This window comes from Myotis lucifugus, unplaced genomic scaffold, assembly GCF_000147115.1.
Source record: "Myotis lucifugus unplaced genomic scaffold, Myoluc2.0 scaffold_572, whole genome shotgun sequence".
Classification (NCBI taxonomy): Eukaryota; Metazoa; Chordata; class Mammalia; order Chiroptera; family Vespertilionidae; genus Myotis; species Myotis lucifugus.
The window spans coordinates 14,241-28,579 of NW_005871620.1; the positions used below are offsets into that span (position 1 = coordinate 14,241).

The 14,339-nt window shown below is 44.9% G+C and overlaps 1 protein-coding gene across 1 annotated transcript in view; it reads left to right on the forward strand.

The window, feature by feature from the left end:
• The window catches only part of LDLRAD4 (low density lipoprotein receptor class A domain containing 4), a 319,552-nt gene that overhangs the window by 14,203 nt on the left and 291,010 nt on the right, over positions 1 to 14,339 (forward strand). The window lies entirely within an intron of this gene.

Below are 14,339 nucleotides of genomic sequence, written 5' to 3' on the forward strand. Positions count from 1 at the left end.
GGCACAGCCTGGGGAGGATGGTGGGCAGCGTGGCATGTGCAGGGCTCGAGGCTCCAGGCTCCAGGCTCAGGGTGAGCCGTCTTGTTCCCTTCTCCCTCTCGAAGCCTGGGTGGGGCAGGTGTGGGTGCTGGGCGTCTCAGCTTAGTCACCTCTGGTCAGGTCAGACCTTAGTGTGGATAGAGCATCCCCCTGGCAAGGCTCAGGTGTAGCCCCAGAAGTGAAAGGGATGAGAAGGCAGGCACATCTCAGTGACATCAATGCCATCGCCATCCCTGCCGCCCCCCCATCCCCTCCCTTCGTGGTCTTAGGTTTTTCTACTCACTTACCTTAACATTTTATTTATTCCCCCCCCCCCCCCCAGAGTAAACTACCTCCTAGGAGTCAGGAGAAGCAATTGTTTTCTGGACCAACTCTTGCACTCCACCTCCCCTCCCCCCTCGCAAATTCAACTTGCTGGCTAAATAAATCGTGGATGAATTAGATATTTTTTATATGTTTCAAACAAATTTATCAAACTGTAAAAGGTCATCAGATTTATTGGTTTTATTGAAATCTTCAGAGGTAGATGTTTTCTGTTTAGGTAAGGTTTCTCTGTTATAATCTTGGTTCCCCCTAAGCTGTTTTCTTCTCTTTTTGGGATCAGGGAAAGTTCAAAGTAGAGAAAATTATGGTCTATGAATCTTTTCCCCCATTTCTTCACAGAAGACAGTTTGACAGTTCCCTGGAAGTTTGACTCATCTTCTAGACATCTGACTGTGCTTTTATTCTGGTATTAGAGATGTCTTCTTGACTCTCATTTTGTTGTCTTGGATTTAAAACCCACAAAGATTAGTAACCAATGGGACAGGGGAAAACACCCTGAGTAAGACAGATTCCAAGTAGTGGTGAGTAAGACAGCAGTTCACTTGCAGCCCACGTGTGACAGCCTTGCCTGCAGATGAGAAGGTCAGCCTTGGGTGGGTCAAGGTCTTTCTTCTGCAGGTTTTTCTTTTTTAAAAATATTTTTATTGATTTCAGAGAGGAAGGGAGAGGGAGAGAGAGACAGAAACAATGATGAGAGAGAATCATTGGTTGCCTCCTGCACGCCTCCCACTGGGGATGGATCCTGCAACCCCGGCATGTGCCCTGGACCAGAATTGAACCCGGGACCCTTTAGTCCTCAGGCTGACGCCCCACCCACTGAGCCAAACTGGCTAGGGCTGCAGGTTTCCTTCAGCCTCCCATCCAGAGGGCCCACCTGCAGTCCTGCCCTGACCAGTGATGGTACATGCCCACCCCAGATTGGCTGGGGTTTCTTGAGGGCTAAGCTCCAATCTTTGCCTCTATTAGGAATCTCTGGTTTGACTGATAACGGCGCACACCCCGTCACCCAGAAATCAGACTGGAGGAATTGTACTAAGCCATTACAAATAGATGTTTTCCAGCCCTGGCTGGGGTTGCTCAGTGGTTTGAATGTTGGCCCTGAGGGTTGAGGGTTTGATTCCTGGTCAAGGGGTTGCAGGTTTGATCCCCTGACTCAGTGGGGGCTTGTGTGGGAAGCAACCAATCGATGTAGCTCTCTCACATCCATGTTTCTCTCTCTTTGTCTCTCCCCTTCCCTCCCTTCCACTCTCTAAAAATCAATGGAAAAAATATCCTCTGGTGAAGATGAATAAAAACAAACAAACAACAACAAAAATAGATGTCTCCAGTGTAGCACTATGGGTGATATAAACAAAATTCTATCTTTTCCATATTTCCTACAATGATAATTTTTATACTAAGGACACTCCCGGTTTTTTATTTCCTTAAGGTGTGGGGAAAAAAGTCAGTTTCTGAAAAATGGTGGAAAACAATTTGATGTGTGTCTTTTTAAGCATTTTGGAAGCGCGATGGAGTTGCTATGGGGATGATAAGGTTTACTCTCTACAGAGCGTGGTTCCATCTGGCACCACATGCTCTCTGAGCAGAGCTGGGCAGTCCTACACAGCAGAGTTTCTCATTAGATGTGGAAACAATTACCCATACGATCTCGATTCCATCTTTCCCCCCTCAAGTCACCATTTAGCTTTGATCTACTAGCAGGAACACAATTCTGGGCTGCATTCCACAGCCTCTGACTGCTCTGTGCCTGTCCCCACCTGTGGGACTTGGTGCGTTACCTACGTCAGAAGGGTTTCTGTCTTCGAGGGTGGAGTGGAGCTGTTTCCTGAACAGGGTGCACAGTGTTGTGCTTTTATCACAGTTGGAGTTAATTTTCTTTTGCAGAAGTGCTGACATCTCTTTCAGAGCCACTGTTTTTATTTCCCTTTGCTTTGCCCCTTGAAATCATGGTCTTCTCTTCATGCACTTGCTTAGAGCCAATATGGTCCCATCTCAATTAGAATCTTACCTAATAATAGACAAACATGTAAATTGACCGTCCCTCCGCTACGCCCACCAGCCAATCAGGAGAGTATGCAAATCAACCCAACAAAGATGGCGGTTAATTTGCATATGTAGGCGTGAAGCAGTGGAGCGAAGACTGAAGGCTCCGGCCGGAGGAGCGAAGACCTGGGTCCCGGTGCCGGAGGAAAACCGGTGCCGGCAGCCAGTGGAAGGGAAGGCCTATTGCATGAATCTCTTCGTGCAACGGGCCTCTAGTAAGGTTATAACATTCTGTGCTGGGGTCATGGTGGAGACATAATACATGCAAATAAAGTTCAATTTCAGTGTGAAAAGCAGTAGACTTTCTCTTTGTTTGGGTCTTTGGTCATCATTGGAGGACTTGTAGGGCTAACGTAGTGGTGCAGAGTCTGGCTTGGGGATGCCAGGCAGTCAGCTGGTTGGAATTGGGTGGCATTCTCAGAACCCTGGTGGGGGCCTTGGACTACATACCAGGGGGACCCCCATACTGGTGCTGCTCTTGCTCTCATTTTAGGGGTGTGGTCTTAGGCCAGTCTGAGTTCCGGTTCCCTCATGTGGGAAATGGAGGTGGCAGCACTTGCCTCCTCATAGGGTTATTGTGACTGTCAGATAAGATGGTGCAGGTGTCTGCTTTCTAGTCAGGCGCATTGCCCCCATGTCCTGACCCCTGGTCACTGGGTATCCTGCCCACTTTTTCTGGTTATCTGATGGCATATCTGGGGATGGGCTCTTAGCACCTGTAGATTCTAGTTTAAATGCCTGGTACAAAGGAAGGTTACTGTGATTGATGGGCTCCTGGACAATGACCGGCTGGCATGCCAGCTTGTTTGCCGTGGTGACAGAGGTGGTACTTTCACTCTCAGCCTCAGTGCCAAGTGGAGTTAAGGTGCTTCTGCTTAATGGAAAAAGCAGTTGGAAGACATTCAAGAAATATGGATGCTTGTTCCTAGCTCTGTCCCCAGGTAGCATTGTCCCCAGAGCAACTCAAGATCCGATCCTTCAGTTGCTTGACTGCCCTGGGCATTTGGAGAGCTGCTGGTTAGTTAAGAGAAGAGGGTGAGCGAGAGAGATGTGCTAGTAGACAGTCCACTAACCTGGCTTCCAATCTCTGCTGAAATGGGCACCAAAGGGTCCTGGAGAAACTAAATGAGATGGTGCCCGGGGTGGTGCCAGCACACAGCAGGTGCTGCAGGTCTGGTAACTGCTCCTGTGTTTGGAGCCAGTGGCTGCCAGACGACTCAGCAAAGGCCACTGTGGACGCATTCAGCCCAGGACCCACTGGCCCCCACTCCCGCCCCAGCAGAGCTCACGTGGCAGTTTCTGTACGGAGTGTGAGCATAAAGGTCGCTGCTCGTAGCTGAGGGTTGGACAGAACATTTGTGTCCTGGGTCCCAACTTGCTGGTGGGGGGCCTAGTGGGAGAGGAGAGGATGCTGAAAATGTTAATGCAGCTAATCCAATGAGATTAGCCTACTGAGCTACAGGATTGGAGGGGACAAAGGGTATTGAAGGGACCACTTAGAAGTTTAAACAGACTCAGTTCTCTCTTTTCACCTACCTCTTGTGTAAGGATTTCAATAGCTCCTAAATGAGCTGGCCTGAATGGCAATAGCGCCCTTTTAAATTCTAATTAGCTTGTGAATTAACTAGTATGAATTTTTATTAGTCAGGATGAATTACAGGTATTAATGATTGTGCGGGTCTTAGAGCAAATGAAAGTAGTAGTTATCCAAAGAGGTTTTCGGCCAGCCATCCGCCGAGGGACTTTAAATAGTCTCAGAAAGGCTGTGCTCTCTTTTCATACTGCATTCTTTACCCATTCAATCCCGGACTGGAGCAGTGTGGAGCGGGGACAAGATGTGGGCCCCTCACTCTCCTTGGTGGCCCTGTGAGGAGAGAAGCCCGCATAGCTGGCTGGTGGGACCCCAGGCGCTCTGATGTGCGCCACGCCTGCGCCTGTGGCTGCACCACCTTGGCCACTAGCAAAGGCTGTGGCTGTAGCTGTCCCTCCCAGGGCTGGCTGTGACCGGCTCTGGGCTGCACTGTGTATGTTTGCAGAAGGTGGCGCTGCAGGCCCTCCCCATGCGGGTGTTGGGGGCTGCTCCTGTTTGGCCAAAGAAGGGAGTTCATAAACACGTCACTATTTCTTTGGCCTTGCTGTTTTCAGACAGCCTTGCACATAGAAACTCATTGCTCCATAGTTAAATAGGTGGTGTTTTAAAAGACCCAATCCAGACCCATTTCGGTGATGGAGATGGGTCACACACATGGTCAGGGGGCTTTGGGAAGAGTCTCAGGTTCATTTACAAGCAGAGCAGCTGGGATGTCCCAGCCTCATGGGGTCCAGCTGCTGAAAGCTCAGCTCCTGGTCCTGCAGGTGCTATGAGCTGCAGGCTCAGTCCCTTCCACCCCCTCCCCACCCCTGACCCCACAACATGCCTATATCCTTCTCCAGGCTTGCACTCCCTACACTCTTGGCCTTCCTCGGGGCTCTTGGATTGGAAGATGCTACTTCACCTTCCCTCTTCCCATGAGGCTCTCCAAGGACTTGCCAGCACCCTAGGTTGGCAGGTTCCCCTCTCCCCCAGTGCTTTCTCAGAGTTTGATTATAGTTTGTATGTGTGTGCGTACACTCGTGTTTGCATGCATTGCGTGTGCACGTCACACCTGCCTTCCCCACAGACCACGAACTCTCAGCCATCGAGGTGTGTATTGTGTCCTTTTATATTCCAAGCACTCCACATAGGGACGGGTACATACAGGTTTCCTGTGACTGTGGGAAGAATGGCTAGATGCGACACAGTGGCATTGGGGATAATGGCAGTTTATGGTCTAGTCTCATGCGTTTCCCCTAAAGAATTGGCCCTGCTTTGGCAGACTTAGTCGCCTGCTTCTGTATTTGTGTCCTATTGGGCACCTCATGTGGCACCGTGCTAGTTTATGAGGACCCAAAGAGGCGTGAAGTCCCACACTGGCCAAAGTGCTTCCTGTGTGATTTCCCATCATTGTCTGTGTACGCACCAGTTCAGCCAGAATACTCTTCAGGGGCAACCTCACAGAGGCTCTCCAGCAATCCGAACGTTCATCCTCACTCTGCGGAAGAGTTAATACTCTGTGCACTGAGATGTGGCAGCGCTCTCTCCTGGAGATAGACGTCATCTTGGTTAAATCAGCTTCAGCGTGGTGGGACTGTGTGTGTCTGAGGGACACACATTAGGAGCAGAGGAAACAGTTGCGAATTCACTCCCAGAGGCCTTCCTACCGAAAGGCTGCTATCTGTGGGCCTTGATGGCCAGCCAGCCTCGCAGCTTCTTACCCTGATGGACCAATTGGACGATGCAGGGGTGGCCCAAATGCTGTGTCCCCCTGAAGCGGCGCTGCAGAGTGCCGTTTCCTTACTAGCAGAATGCTGCGCCTCCACCACCGCCCCTGTCCACCTCATGACGGGGCCTTCCGGATGCTGGTTTCCTGGGACATTATTAAGGTTATCCTACATCAAAGCCACTCTTGCTGGAGGGTGAGGGTCTAAACACAGCTACTCTGTTGCCTGGCATATCTTTGTATTTTACTGTAATTAAACATAAATGTTGCAGGGTTGAGGTCGTAGAGACTCTCATGTACCGCAGAGGTCAGAGTAGGTTGAGTAGTGGATGACTTTCATTGGCACCTTCTGCCACTTGCAGGAGACAGGATAGCCTGGTTATGATGTATGCTATGGCTCCTGCTGCCTGTCACCTTCTGCTGTGGGAATAGGGCTCAGGCCCCAGGTTTTAGTTTCATCATGTTGAAGAGTAGCTCAGACTAGTGTCTCTACCAGAGACTATATCCCATAGGACAGTGGTCGGCAAACTCATTAGTCAACAGAGCCAAATATCAACAGTACAACGACTGACATTTCTTTTGAGAGCCAAATTTTTTAAACTTAAACTATATAGGTAGGTACGTTGTTATTAACTTAATTAGGGTACTCCTAAGGCTTAGGAAGAGCCACACTCAAGGGGCCAAAGAGCCGCATGTGGCTCTCGAGCCACAGTTTGCCGACCACGGCTAGGAGATCTCAGACTCATTCCTCATGTACCAGCTGCATACTGTTTATTTTTAAAAGCATGCCCAGCTTCCTTTCAGAAGTGATTTAAAAAACAGCTACAAAATACTTATAATGTTAAAAAATAATAAGAGATGGAGGGTTTTTAGGAAAAAGAATATGAATTTGAACATAGCTTTATTAACCCAAGTATTTCAGACATTGACTTACTAGGATCCTTTATTTACAAGTGTCCAGGAAAGTCCATTGAAACAGTTTTGTTTAGGATTTTAGTATTTCAAGTTTTCCCAATAGAAGTACATTTCAAGTCACCCCAATACCAGTTTACATTTCTTTCACAGTTAAGTGGGGAAGGTTTTAGGAGGCCATTTAGTTTTTTCTAGTGTTTTGGTTTAGGCCTGGAGCTGTGTTTGCATGATTAGCGACATCTAATTATGGAAGAGCAGGCAAGAGCTGTGTGGACTTCATTCAGATATAGCAAAACTACCTTCAAGCACTTGCTGATTATTTTCATTAAGAAATGGATTTTTCAGAACAGCAATACAGAGAGTGATAATATTTTACTTCTTAAAATGTGATAATCATTGAATGCTTTGTAGTTTACATAGTATTTAGAAAAAGAAATAAGAACTACATGCAAAAGGTATACTGTTTTATTAACTCTAATAAAAGTAATTTTCAAGTAGTTTATTTTAATCTCATCTAACAGTTTTGCTTGGCCTTCCTCTCAGCTCTGACCTCACTTGTCCCAACTTAATTTCAGTTGTTAAACAATTAGAGCCCCCGTTAGCTCCAAATTATCGCTGTCATCCTAGTTAGTCATCTTATTTATCAGGAGCAGCAGTGCTGGCAGCTCCTTTGCCTTCTCTCCATTTTGCCGGGAGCATCTCATCTGCTTGTCTGGGAGGCTTAGTTAGCGCTCCCGGTGTGCGCCCTGCGTCTTTGTGCCTTTGTTCCCACAGCCATGCTCATGTCTGTGTCCCCTATTTGAGTGTCTCTGAGCCAGCTTTTATGCTGGAAGCACTTAGCCCAGTGGTTCTCAATCCTTCTAATGCCGAGACCCTTTAATGTAGTTCCTCATGTTGTGGTGACTTCCAACCATAAAATTATTTTCGTTGCTACTTCATAACTGTAATTTTGCTACTGTTATGAATCGTAATGTAAATATCTGATATGCAGGATGTATTTTCATTGTTACAAATTGAACATAATTAAAGCATAGTGATTAATCACAAAAACAATATGTAATTATATATGTGTTTTCCGATGGTCTTAGGCGACCCCTGTGAAGGGGTCATTCGACCCCCAAAGGGGTTGCGACCCACAGGTTGAGAACCGCTGACTTAGAGTCTTTGTATCTGACCCCAGCTCATCTTAATTTCCCAACCAGACCATGTTTTCTTTGAGAGCACTTTACAACTCAACTTTCTAAAGGGGGAAGGCCACCTTTCCGTGGGTCCGAGTGGTGTGTGGGGGCAGGGCCTCACTGGAGCTGTCCCTGGCCCCTGCCACTCTGGCTCTTAACCTTGGGCACTTACTAACTTCTTTAGTGGGCATAAGAACATCTCTCAAACTGTGAGTAGGGAAAATGAGACAATGTGGAGACAGCACTTGAAATTTTACATCAGCATCCATCCATCCATCCATCCACCCATCCATCTGCCAACCCACTTACCCACCCATCCATTCATCTACCCCACACAATTCCACCCACCTATCTAGCTGTCACTTATTAAATTTAATTGCCAAGTACAAATTATATTAATGGTAGGGTAAAGGCCCCCGATTTTCTATATTACCTACCCATGCCTCTTTTTTGTTATTATAATTCCTAATTAGCCTTTGAAATCTTTAAAAAATATTTATTGATCCATATGAAGTGTATTGTGGTTAACAAAATTACTGACTTTTACACCTGTGAGTGTAGACATCAGAAGCCTAGGTCTCCCATGCCCTGGCTGGTATGGCTCAGTTGGTTGGGTGTTGTTCTATGTTGAAAGGTTGCTGGTTCGATTTCTGGTCAGGGCACATGCCCGGGTTGTAGGCTGGATCCTTGCTGGGGTCGTGCAGGAGGCAGCTGACCAATGTTTTGCTCTCTCTCTGCTCCTCTCCCTTCCTCTCTCTCTCTAAAAATCAATTTAAAAAATCTTAAAAAAAATGTAGGTTTCTCCCCCTATCTTACACACACACTCACTCATATACCCATTCAGATACACACATGCATATCAGTACACACACACATCAAGTCTTATGTTTCCATGTTCCTGTGTGAAGTTCCTGTGTGAAGTTTGAACTTCTGTCACAGCTTATCAATTGACCCTATGGTTGGGATTATCTATCTTCATTGACATGTGGGAGCACTCATTTTAAAGTTAATAAATATCTAGAAAGCATGTATTGTATGCCTCATTAGCAATTTTGTTAGGCACTTTGGAAGAAAGAAACGGAAACACATGAATTAGCTGTGTCCTGTGAGCCTTATCACTTTTGGTGGCGTTACTTCTTAGGCACGCGAGAGTCTTGGAGAGTGCCATCACTGTCTCAGTTCCCTGGGCATTTGGTGGAGGCGATGGGTTCCTGTAAGCAGAGCTGTGCCTGAGTGAGTGCCATTGGTGAAAATGTCGAGAAATGATTTTGAGGGCAAATGGTATGCATGAATCATGTATGCAGGAGTGGCTCTGACTTTTTGGGATCACATGTCCCTGGACTTGGAAGAGTAGCATGTGTGTCACCCAGCTAGTCCTGAACCCTAGGAAGGGCTGATGATGCTGTGCCCCAAGCCGTGGGAGGCATGCTTACTACCACCCCGGCCTCACCATCAGTGAATCCTTATTAAATAAATTCCAGGGATAATGGGGCAGATTCGAGATGAGACAGGCTAGTGAGGGGAGTTTTTTTATTCATACATTGGCTTTAAGTGAAGCCAGTTTTGAGGGCTGCCTGAAGTTCTTGCTGAGTTTATTCCAGCAGAAAATACTCCTCCTCCAATTAATATTCATATAAGGTTTACCTAATGCTTTCTATACAGAGATTATTGTCACCTTCTCTTTCCAAATGTGGAAACTAAGACTCAGAGAGATTGAGTGACGTGCCCGAGTCACAGGGCAGGAAGGAGTTAGCTCACATCTTGGACCTGGGCTCTATGTCTTGCTACAGCCCACACATTCCTAAGGAATGTGGACAGCAAAGTTTCTCTAAACAGGAGGAGAGCAGACAGGATGATGGTTTCTGCTGCAGGAGGGGTGAAGAGAAGCAGTGTTTCCCAGGTCACGTACAGATGGCAGCTCCCGGCCTTCTGTTGGGGGTGAGTGAGCAAAGGCCCTTACAGTTCTGCTCAGATGTGAGTGTGGGCCTGTTCTCTACCTTTCTTCCTCTCTGGCCTGGTGGGAGGGCCACGGGACAGGGTGTGCAGAATGCTGAGCATATGTCCAGCCTGTAGTGGGGCTCAGGGCGCAGAACACTGTTGTTGTCAATTACTCTTTTCTACAGAGTGGGTCTCCGCCTGGAATTACAAGGCAGGCACTGACAGATGTAGAAGTAGATGCTCAAGAGCAAATTAAAAATGCATTGTTAAAAATGGATTCAATGTGTGAACAAAGATTGGCATGAAGGTTGGGTTCCTGTATTTTTAGAGGCTAATTAAAGTGCATGAACAATGATAAATTCATATAACCCATATTGTCTAAAATCATCATAAAGCATTCACTAAAGAGCTAATGTCATAGGATGCTGTGCTGGCAGCCTGCAGAGGTCCAGGTGGCCTGTGGCTGTTACTGCCCTCAAGCTCCACCTGTTTTTGCCCATATTGAGGTCAGACTGTGCTCAAAGGTCTCAGCCCTGAGGACCTCAGCTGCCTGGCACCTGGTGATGTGCAGTGGGTGTGTTTCTGCAGCCCTGACTTTGGGACATGTGTGGAGTTCTTCCCTGCCTTGTTTAAATCACGGACAGAAATCTGTGGTCAGGTTTCTGTAAAGAGCTTCCCTGGTGATGAGGAGAGGGAGAGCAATTTATTATTTATGGGTATTCACACACTGAGGTTGTGTGCAATTGTTTCCCTTTCGTTGGCCCCTGCATAATATAAAACGCAGATGCCACAGCCATTACTGGGTGACTGGCCCGCTGCCTCTTGGCTGGAGTAGGTATTGGAGTGGGCAGGATTCTGTAAAGAAACGTGATCCACAGCGATAGAATTCCCCGTTCTGTCAGTGTCTTGGAAAATTGGCCTCCAGAGATGAACTGTGGAATGAGCTGTGTCAGAGGCTGTCTTCTCCTGTTGCAACATTTAGCCAGTTTATTTGGAGGAACTGGTGGTCTGCATTCCTGACGTTCTCTTAGTCACACTTAGAAATGAGAACATGCATGGAATAACCAGTCTTGCAGATCACAAGTGATCAATGACTCGAGATTTTCACAACTAAGTTAGTTTTGTTCCTGAAAGTCTGTGATGCCTTTTTATCTATAATCACTTACATTTTTTTTTCTTTTTAACATCAAATGTGTACATATTCATTGCACATAGATACAATGATGGCGGTTTAAGGGCAAAGCAGACCGGGGGTAACCTCAAGGCTCCTAAGTGTAATTAGAAACACATCCAGTCTCACTGATAGTTTTTTTTTGCCTGTCATAATTCAGTTTAATTTATTGGGGTGACACTAGTTAACAAAATTATACAGGTTTCAGGTGCACAATTCTACAACACATCATCTGTACACTGTATTGTGTGTTTACCACCCCACGTCAAGTCTCCGTCCATCACCATTTACTCACCTTATACCCTCCTCCACATCTCCTTACTCGCCCTGGCAATCACCACACTGTTATCTCTCTTTTTTGCTCAATCCCTCAGCCTCTCCCCGCCCGCAACAGCTGTCAGCCAACTCTCTTTATCTATGAGTCTGTCTCTATTTTGCTTGTTAGTTCATTTTGTTCATTAGATTCCACATATGACTGAAATCATATGATACTTAGCTTTCTCTGACTGGCTTATTTCATTTAGCATAAATTTCATTTAGCATAATCTTAGGATAAGATTTCCTTCCTTTTTTATAGCTAAGTAGTATTCCAGTGTGTAAATGTACTAGAGCTTTTTTATTCACTCATCTACTGATGGACACTTGGGTTGTTTCCAAATCTTTGCTATTGTAAATAATGCTGCAGTGAACATGCATATATTCTTTCAAATGAGTGTTTCGGGTTTCTTCGGATAAATTCCCAGAATCTCTGGGTCATAAGGCAGTTCCATTTTTAATTTTTGAAGGTAACTTCATACTGTTTTTCATAATGGTTGCACCAGTCTGCATTCCCACCAACAGTCACCAGGGTTTCCTTTTCTCCACACCCTCCCCAACACTTGTTGTTTGTTGATTTTTTAATGATAGCCATTTTGACACGTGTGGGGTGATATCTCATTCTGGTTTTAATTTGCATTTCTCTGATGATTAGTGACATTGAAGATCTTTTCATATGTCTATTGGCCATCTGTATGTCCTCTTTGGAGAAGTGTCTATTCAGGTCCTTTGCCCATTTTTAAATTAGATGGTTTGTTTTTTTGGTGTTGAGTTTTACAAGTTCTTTATAAATTTTGGATATTAACCCCCTATCAGATGTTTCATTAGTGAATATGTTCTCCCATTCAGTGGGTTATTCATTTTGTTGATGGTTTACTTTGCTTGCAAAAACTTTTCAGTTTAATGCAGTCCCATTTGTTAACTTTTTGTTTTATTTTCTTGCCTGAAGACATACTATATCAGAAAAAATATTGCTATGAGAAATGTCCGAGATTTTACTACCTATGTTCTCTTCCAAGATTTTTATGGTTTCGAGTCTACATTTAAGTCTTTAATCCATTTTGAGTTTATTCTTATGTGTGGTGTAAGAAGGTGGTCTAGTTTCATTTTTTTGCACTTATTTGTCCTATTTTTCCTAACACCATTTATTGAATGGACTATCTTTACCCCATTGTATGTTTTTGCCTCCTTTGTTAAATATTAATTGACTATAAAGGCGTGGGTTTATTTCTGGGCTCTCTGTTCTGTTTCATTGATCTATATGTCTGTTTTTATGCCAGTACCATGCTATTTTGATTTACTATGGCCTTGTACTAGTAGTGTAATTTGATATCAGGTAGCTTGATTCCTCCAACTTTGTTCTTCTTTCTCAAGATTGCTGGTGCTCTTGTGGTTACATCTAAACTTTTGTTAATATTTACTCTAGTTCTGTGAAATATGCCATTGGTGTCTTGATAGGAATTACATTGAATCTGTAGATTTTCTTGGGTAGAATGGACATTTTAATAATGTTAATTCTTCTTATCCATGAACACGGTGTATGCTTCCATTTATTTGTGTCTTCTTCAATGTCTTATAATTTTCCAAGTATAGGTTTTTTACATCCTTTGTTAAATTCATTCATAGGTGTGTGTGTGTGTATTTTTTTTTGGAAGCAATTGGAATGGGTTTGTTTAGATTCTAACCTGGCTAGCTTTTTAGGAGCCAGGAGGTAGAAGGTATTATGGGTTATGTTTTCAGGCTGCAGGATTTAAAAATCTATATCCCTCCCCTTTCTGTCACTAAGTTACTGTTTTCTAAAATAAGTTTCCTTTATTTATTTTGAAATAATTGTAGATTTATAGAAGAATTACAAAGATAATGCAGAGAGTTCCCATGAGCCCTTCATCTAATTTCCCCTCACACAGGCATACCTTGTCTTATTGCGCTTTGCTTTATTGCACTTCACAGATATTGGGTTTTTATAAATTAAAGGGCAAGGCCCTCCACTGGTAAAAAGATTAGGACTTACTTCATTGCAGCACTCACTTTATTGCGGTGGTCTGGAACTGAACCTGGATACCTCCTAGGTGTGCCTGTATTGGCATCTTACTCAAGCACAACACACTTGTCACATTAACATTGTGATAATTTGATCACCTATCAAAAACTAACTAAAACCACAGACTTGATTTGGATTTCACCAGTTTTTCTACTAATGTCCTTTTTTCTATTCCCAGGTCGAACCCAATATGCCACGTTGTATTTAGACCCAGGTCTTTTTTATTCTTTAAACAGTTTTATGTTTAACCTTCTTTTATGGTAAAATTTCAAAATCTACAAAAGTGGAGAACAGTATAGTGAATCCCATTTTCAATGGTGATCAACATGGGATGTCAGGGTGACCTCGCTGCAACATCTGTCACCCCATTGATTGCCAGGATTGAGTCAGCTGATCTGGCTGGCTAGGCAGGTGCCCCCTCCTCCCTCACTGGTCCCCCACACTCTGTAGGAGAGGAAGACCTTCCCCCCAGAGGAGAGGACCGGTCTTCGGTCAAGGGTATACTAGTAGCTGCGCTCCCCTGCTAGAACCTCCAAACAAGTTCTCAGTGGTGATCAACATGGCTAACCTTACTGGTCCCCAACAACTCTCATTTCCCATTGAATAAATTGGCCTTACATGAGTGATCATGACCCTCAGCAGTACCCTCCACACGTGTGTATAAGAGGCCTGCTGAGGCTGTACCTGGTTGCATGTTTGCTGTGCAACATCACGCGGTCCCTTCCTAATGCTCTGGAGTTGCTAATAAAAGCACCTTTAAATCAGAATTGGATTTTTATCTTTTCCCTGCTTTCTGCCACCACAGTTTCTAAGAAAAATGCTCCAAATACAAGGGGTGTGCAATAGAACTTCTTTGGCACACACACTCACTCCAGAGCCTTTCTTCCTCATTTCCAGTTATGTTTGTTATTCAGTGTGACCTGGCAGTTCAGAAAGACCTCTCCAACTCCACATAACTGCACTTTTCTTGAGAATATGTGATGGCAAGAGCCAGACTAAAGTGCAGAGTCTAACAAGAGAACAACTGCCTTATTTTCATATTCCATCTTCCCTAGGTGCCCAGGATCCTTAGGTCACCT